The sequence below is a fragment of the Telopea speciosissima genome, unplaced genomic scaffold, assembly GCF_018873765.1.
Source record: "Telopea speciosissima isolate NSW1024214 ecotype Mountain lineage unplaced genomic scaffold, Tspe_v1 Tspe_v1.0062, whole genome shotgun sequence".
Classification (NCBI taxonomy): domain Eukaryota; kingdom Viridiplantae; phylum Streptophyta; class Magnoliopsida; order Proteales; family Proteaceae; genus Telopea; species Telopea speciosissima.
The window spans coordinates 1-7,798 of record NW_025317398.1 but is presented as its reverse complement, the minus strand read 5'-3'; the positions used below and the strand labels follow the sequence as shown (position 1 = coordinate 7,798).

Below are 7,798 nucleotides of genomic sequence, written 5' to 3'. Positions count from 1 at the left end.
TTGAGTTCTTGTTGAGAGAGAGAGAGAGTACTAGCAAGACTTATCATGGGGTAGAAAAAAAAAACTATCAAGATTTCTACTAGCCAAACTTATCATTTGGGCATTGGCGGTCTTACCTTTCCAGCTCCAGCCATTCTGGATTCTGGAACCGGTTTTGGTCGGCCTTTTTCAATAGTCAAATCTACTCTAGCGGACCCATGGGTTGAAAAAAAAAAGTTTTTGAAAATCAATTAGGGATAAAGGGCTTGTACGGCAGCATTTTTGTTCTAAAATACTGTTTTTGAGTTAGAAACAATTTCTATGTTTCTATGATTTGGAGTAATTCTATATCAACAAATGTTGTTTGGTAAAACTGGAAAAAAATTGTTTCTGTCACCAAAAAAAAAACATGTATGAATTGCATATTAAGAGAAGAATTTCTTCTATTTTGTGGTGGTGGTGGTGGTGGTGGTGGCAGTGAAGGTAAAGGTGGAGGTTGAGGTGGCGGCGGTGGTAGTGTGGTGGTGGATGTGGTGGGGGTGGCGGCAATGATGGTGGAGGTGGTGATGAAGGTGGTGGTGGTGGTGGTGGCGGCGGCGGTAGCGGTAGAGGTGGTGGTGGTGGTGGTGGAGTTGGTGGTGGTGGAGGTGGAGGTAGTGGCAGTGACAGTGGTGGTGGTGGTGGTGGTGGTGGTGGTGATTCATGAATATCGAGTCTATATTGTGCACATTTTCGCTTTCGATCAGTTTGTGTTTCTGTTTTTTCAGAGCTTCTTTTTGTTGTTTCTCAAAACTATGTCAGAACCATTTATATTACCTGGTTCATTTCAAATAAACACAAAAATATATTGGGCAACACATATAGGATTTGTTCCATTTCTGGCCCCAAAAACAGAAAAAAACACTAGAAACGATTTTTGGAAGGTTACCATACTGACCCAAAACAACTTGAAGGAGAATTTGATTCTTGGACCTAGCCAAGGTAGGCATCTTAACTTGTCAAAGAACATGAGAAATGTGAATGTTTATTTAATGGTAGAAGAGTGTGTGAGAAGGCATGTAAGAGTAACGATTTAGTTCTACAACATCACCTTCATCACCCTAAGTAGATGGCTAACTTCCAATTGCAGAGGCTGAAGAGACCCATGTAGAACAAACACTATTCCTAAGGCAAAACAATGCAATACCATGAGGTGAACATGTGCATAGTGCACTTGGTAGAGTGTGGAGCATTAAAGCCCATCCTACTAGAGTACCAGGAGGTCTTGGGTTCATGTCTTCTCGTTCACACCTTCTAATGCAGTCCTAGAATAGGAAATAATCCTACTAGGAACCAGGTAAAATCAAGCTCTGGTTAAGCCTTCTGTTTAGGGCTGATTAGGGGCTATTTTAGGGCAAAATTAGGGTTTAGGATGGAAATTTGGGAATGGGGTTTATAGGGTTCTAATCTGCAGGTTTAGAGGGTCATTATGGTATAAAAATATCTGGATTTGGTTAGGTTTCAAAATTTTGCAGATTTAGGGTTAGGGTTTCGGGTTTTTAAAATTAGGAAAATAGCCAAAACTAGGGTTTACAGTAGGATTCAGGGGTAGGGGTTAAGGTCGAGTGTTAGAGGGACTAGGGGGAAGGTTCGGCTGCAGCAGGAAGGTTTTCTGATTGCTGAATAGGTCTGGACAGAAATTAGGGTTTCTTAGGTTTATAGTGATTAATGGGGAGTTAGGGTTTAGAGTGATGGAAAGGGGCAGCAATTGGGATCGAGTATAGGCAGGGGTGTGATGGAGCTATGGTCTGAATCTGATTGAATTCAGATGGGTGATGAGTATTAAAAATAACCTAGATGATCTAGGGTTTAAGGGAAATCGATAGGGAGGGAGTATGAATGGAAAAACAGAAATTAAAGAGCAAACTTACTACTAGATTCCACTGGCAGCAGCTTGATTGAAGAAGGATGAAGCCACCTTCAAATGAGAGACCCTCCCAGCCGTCACGGCGTAAGGAGTCGTAGGATTCCACCCACCCTTCCACCTTGATGTACCCACAAGGATGCAAACACTCTTGAAGAGCAAGGAGCAGCGCAGCAATCGGCGCCAGCGAGAAAACAGGTTTTTTTCAAATTTCAATTGTGGGGGAGCCTCCCACGATCTCTTATATTTATAATAAGGCCATAGGCCAATTCCTACTACAAATTAAATACCTCTCCTTCTCAAAAACGTGGAAGGGAGAGGTTTAAGTCTAATTAATTACTTAAAATAGTGTAATGACTTAACTACCCCTACTAACTTAAACATAAAAGAATCTAACTTAGAACAATTAACTTAAGTGAAGATTCCATACTAGCCAATAGGATATAAGAACCTATTAGCCAATAGGAACATTTCACTTAAATTAGACTAATTGAACCAATTGGATGCAACCAATTTAAGCCGGTTCAATCTAAAAAATAGAAAAATAACTAAGTATGGAAAACAGAAATCCCAGCCTACGGCTCCCTATTTAAACCCTAAGTTCAGGGTTTCTTCTTCTTCTTCTTCCTTCTTGGAGCTGCATCAACTCTCCCCGTCTTGAAAACATTCATCCCCGATGAATGGCTGGAGATCACAAAATGGTCTTCTAAATCAGGGTCGAGTTGCTTGAGTTTATCTTCGGCGGATGGTGCAATATTGTATGCGGACAGCAGCTCTTTGGAGGATGAAGAAGATTGTAAATCTGGTTGGACAACAGCCTCTTGACGAATTACATGAACACCTTGTAAATCTTCATCATCAAAATAATGTTCATCATCGTCAGGGGGAAGTGCATAAATGTGAATGCCGCCTTGGTCTTCATCTTCACCTTGAACTTCTTCTTTTTCAGCCACGTTGAGAGGCTTCTTCTTATATGGGCAGTCCATAGCGATATGTCCCTTATCTTGACAAAAATAACAAGTAAAGGGGTCATTTCGGCCCATAGGAGTCTTGCCCTTGTCATCCACACGTGGGGGAACAGCAGGATGAGAAGTGTTGCCTATAGAGGAACCTTGTTTTGAGGTGCTAGTGTTGATGTAGGCCGGCTTGGAAGTAGAACTTGGTTGTTTACATGAAGTTAATAGCTCCTCTGCTTTCTAGGCCTTCTCAAAACAATCTCGAACATCTACAACATCAACCACTCTAATTGTCCTGTTGATCTCACTTGATAGTCCCAATATGAACCTGGAAAGCATTTGGATGCCCTCCTCCCTAATGCTAGTGCGAGAAGAAAGAGCATTGAATTGCCTCATGTACTCAGTTACAGTCATGGTCCCTTGGCGGAGGGAGTTGAATTTATCCTGCATCTGAGACCTGAAGTGCCTTGGTAAGTATTGCTTGCTCAGGTCATATTTCATGTCTTCCCAAGTGCGAGGTGCAATACCATTGAAGTCCATCTCTCTTTCAGCAGTTCTCCACCACTCACGTGCAGCTCCGACAAGCTTAGCACGGATTAACTTCATTTTCCCTTCTTCAAATAGATCATACCAATCGAAATAGTCTTCTATTGCAACAAGCCAATCATAAAACACTTGAGGGTCAGAATTACCATCAAATTCTTTTAGCTCAAGCTTCACCTTCTGGTTACCTGTACGTCGTCGATTAGTACCTTGGTCTCCAGTGAAGTAGGACCTCATATACTCTTCAAAAGTGGGCTGCCGACCTCTGTCTCTGTCCCGGTCTTCTCTATCTCTGTCTCTGTAGCCTCGGTGGTGATCTCTGTGTTCCCGAGAAGGCTCACGGGCATATCTAGGTCTGTCCCGACGATCTCTATAGTAGTCTCTATCATCTCTGTCATCTCGATCAGTCCTGAATCTGTCCATGTGACCTATATGTCCATCTCTATAACCCCTGTAGTCATCTCTAGGGCTCCCATCTCTGTTAGGCAGTCTCTGTACCACTGAATGGGGTTGATACCTGTCCTCTTCTATGGGTACATTGTTGTCCCCATTAGCTATAAGCTGCCTATGTTCAATTACTTGCAGCCTTTTAGCCATAGCTCTCTGTTCAACCCTAAGGTCTTCAAACAAGGTCTTCTGGTCTGCAGTAAATTTCCTGAACATCTCTAGCATGGCTGCCATGGGGTCGGGTGGTAGTGGCAGCACCAGGTTGCCATGTTCATCCATGGCTTTGATACCAAAATAATGTAGTCCTAGAATAGGAAATAATCCTACTAGGAGCCAGGTAGAATCAAGCTCTGGTTAAGCCTGCTGTTTAGGGCTGATTAGGGGTTGTTTTAGGGAAAATTAGGGTTTAGGATGGAAATTTGGGAATGGGGTTTATATGGTTTTAATCTGCAGGTTTAGAGGGTCATTATGGTATAAAAATATCTGGATTTGGTTAGGTTTCAAAATTCTGCAGATTTAGGGTTAGGGTTTTGGGTTTTTAAAATTAGGAAAATAGCCAAACCTAGGGTTTACAGTAGGATTCAGGGGCAAGGGTTAAGGTTGAGTGTTAGAGGGATTAGGGGGAAGGTTCGGCTGCAGCAGGAAGGTTTTCTGATGGCTGAATAGGTCTGGACTGAAATTAGGGTTTCTTAGGTTTATAGTGATTAATGGGGAGTTAGGGTTTAGAGTGATGGAAAAGGGTAGCAACTGAGATCGAGTATAGGCAGGGGTGTGATGGAGCTATGGTCTGAATCTGATTGAATTCAAATGGGTGATGAGTACTAAAAATAACCTAGATGATCTAGGGTTTAAGGGAAATCGATAGGGAGGGAGTATGAATGGAAAAACAGAAATTAAAGAGCAAACTTACTACTAGATTCCACTGGCAACAGCTTGATTGAAGAAGGATGAAGCCACCTTCGAATGAGAGACCCTCCCAGCCGTCACGGCGTAAGGAGTCGTAGGATTCCACCCACCCTTCCACCTTGATGTACCCACAAGGATGCAAACACTCTTGAAGAGCAAGGAGCAGCAAGCAGCGAATGGCCAAGCAGCAGAAACAGGGTTTTTTTTTCAAATTTCAATTGTGGGGAGCCTCCCACGATCTCTTATATTTATAATAAGGTCATAGGCCAATTCCTACTACAAATTAAATACCTCTCCTTCTCAAAAACGTGGAAGGAAGAGGTTTAAGTCTAATTAATTACTTAAAATAGTGTAATGACTTAACTACCCCTACTAACTTAAACATAAAAGAATCTAACTTAAAACAATTAACTTAAGTGAAGATTCCATACTAGCCAATAGGATATAAGAACCTATTAGCCAATAAGAACATTTCACTTAAATTAGACCAATTGAACCAATTGGATGCAACCAATTTAAGCCGGTTCAATCTAAAAAATAGAAAAATAACTAAGTATGGAAAAATAGAAATCCTAGCCTACGGCTCCCTATTTAAACCCTAAGTTCAGGGTTTCTTCTTCTTCTTCTTCCTTCTTGGAGCTGCATCACCTTCCCTCCCCCACCCCCTCCTCATAGAGTAGTATAGTGCAAGACCTATCAAAAAAAAACGGGGAGAGGAGGGATAGCGGCCATTTGCGCGGGGCAGCCAATGAGAGTAAGCGTACTGGCAACTCTGGGGCGGTATTTTCACCTTTCATGGGGGCAGGATAGTCATTTAACCCCCCCCCCCAACTGTGTCTGGGCGTGGACTGCAGGCCTGCAACCCCCTAGACACTGATATCAAGCAACAGTGGAAATATAATGTGAGAATTGCCTAGATCTACTTGATAACAAAAGGTTTTACAAAACTAGTAAGTATAAATTTATGTTTTACAATCACAAATTAAAATGTTAAAAAGATTTACCAAATCCCCATATAATAATAAAAGTCCTAAAATACCCCCAACATCCTCTCTCTCTCTCCAGTAAACGAACACCTCTGCAACCCTTCTCCTCCCCTACAACCCCGCCCCACTTTCCTTTCTGCAAACCGGCCTGCACCATATAAGCTCCCCAGATTAATTCATAACCAAAACTACAACCTTCGAAACAAACAAGGAGGTGATCGTTCCCGCCAATTGGTCCTGTTCCGGTCAGTATTATCAGGCAAACACTTCTTATATTGTTAAATACATTGATACTTATTTCTCGATCTCCAACAACAACTTCCAAGGTCTTTCCACCTGTCAAGTTATCCAGAACCAATCCAACACAAGAAATCTATGCTGGCCAAAGGATTCAAGGATCAAAATGATGCTGGTGTCAAATATCTACTCAGTTTACAATCACACTTGGGGTGATTCAATTATGTTTTTCACTATAAGTGTCCAGTTTGGGGCCTAACATCGTGTTGTATTATTATTTCAAAAAGCACTTTTTGAGTCAATGTTTTATTTCAAAAAGCACTTTAGAGTCAATGTGAGTCAAAGTTTCAAAAATGCGTCTTTTGTTCATTACCTCCTTTTTACTTTCCTCCATTTTTTTGTTTGAATTTGTTGTGTACTCTTATGTGCAAGAGGCAATATTGAGCTCAAGAATAGTCCCACATTGGTTATGGGAGAGTAACTTGAGGGGTATATATATAGGGTTGTTTTCTTAAGGTGTGAGCCCTTTGGAGAGGTAGTCACCCTTCTCTCTAGTGTGTGGGGGGTCCTTGGGGTGCTTTTGAATCGCGCATGCGCGCCGGGCCGTGGTCGAGGTCGAGGTCGAGGTCGAGGTCGAGGTCGAGGTCAGGGTCGGGGTTGGGGTGTGGGTGTGGGTGTGGGCAAAACCTTATTTTTTAGATAATATAAGTTTTGCCCTTTTGAGTTTTGAGTTTTAATTTTCATTTTAAAACTCGGTTTGGTTCACCCATGGTTCATTTATACGGTTGAACCGTACATGCCTATTCGTACACGTATACGAATAGATACACCCCCTCCCTGTACGTGAAGGAAACGTGTATTGTCTCACCTGTATTCATACGGATATATCCCTTCATGAAAGGGTACTCCAGCACTATATATACACCAAGTCATGCTTGCCATTATATATACACAACAGATTTTGTTTTCTGTCTCTGCAACTGTTCATTCCAGAGACAGTTTTGCCTTACTGTATCTTCTATAAACAGAGTGATAGTACAACCGTTGGAGTCCTACTGTACTCGTATCAGGTTCTGCAACCTATACGTTTAGGAGTTGTTTCATCTTAGAGGGTTAGGTGCAAGGTCAACCCCGTTGCAGAAGTGGGGGCACCTAAAACCCTAAGGAAAGTATCTGTTAGAAACGACTCAACTCACCTGGTTCGTGTCTCTGGTTCCTGTTTGTGCTGTTGAAGTTCTCCTCTCTGGTTCGTGTCTCGGTACTGATAACAAGTATTTTTCTTATTACTGTGTTACAATTTAGTCTTACAATATTTGCCTTGATAACACATTGTGGAGACCCTTTAGGCTAATAAGCTTTCTGAAGTCACCATTTACCCATTCACAACGCACCTTGTTCCTTTACAGAATCCACCATCCAATTCTCAAACCTTAACAATCATGAGTTCAACTCTCCTTAGGGGCCTGCCTATCCCAAAATATATATATATATATATATATATGTCAATATTATCAAGATCTCAAGGTGTTTGTTTCAGTGAGGGAGATTGGTATTTTGTTTATGAGTACGCCAGGAATGGACGTATGAATAACTGGATCCGTGGCAGCATGAGCAGGCCATAGAGGGTACAAATTGCATTGGATGTGGCCGGCCATGGGGCATACTTATCTCCACAACTGTACCAACCCTTCCCATGTCCACAAAGATATTAAAAGCAGCAATATTCTTCAGATATTAGAGCATTATTAATGGGAGTCCCTGTTCGCCTTAGAATTTTGAAGAATGCCAAGCAGATGCAAATTTAACAAACCTTGTTGATCTTGAGTATACCCATAAGCTGA

General features: G+C 41.8%; 1 long non-coding RNA gene across 1 annotated transcript; it reads left to right on the top strand.

Annotated features, from left to right (window-relative positions):
* The first annotated feature begins 1,055 nt into the window (after positions 1-1,055).
* Positions 1,056-7,759, top strand: LOC122647486. Its single transcript, XR_006330905.1, has 3 exons — positions 1,056-1,171; positions 6,807-6,811; positions 7,748-7,759. It is a non-coding gene; the product is annotated as an uncharacterized LOC122647486 (long non-coding RNA).
* The last annotated feature ends 39 nt before the right edge of the window (positions 7,760-7,798 follow it).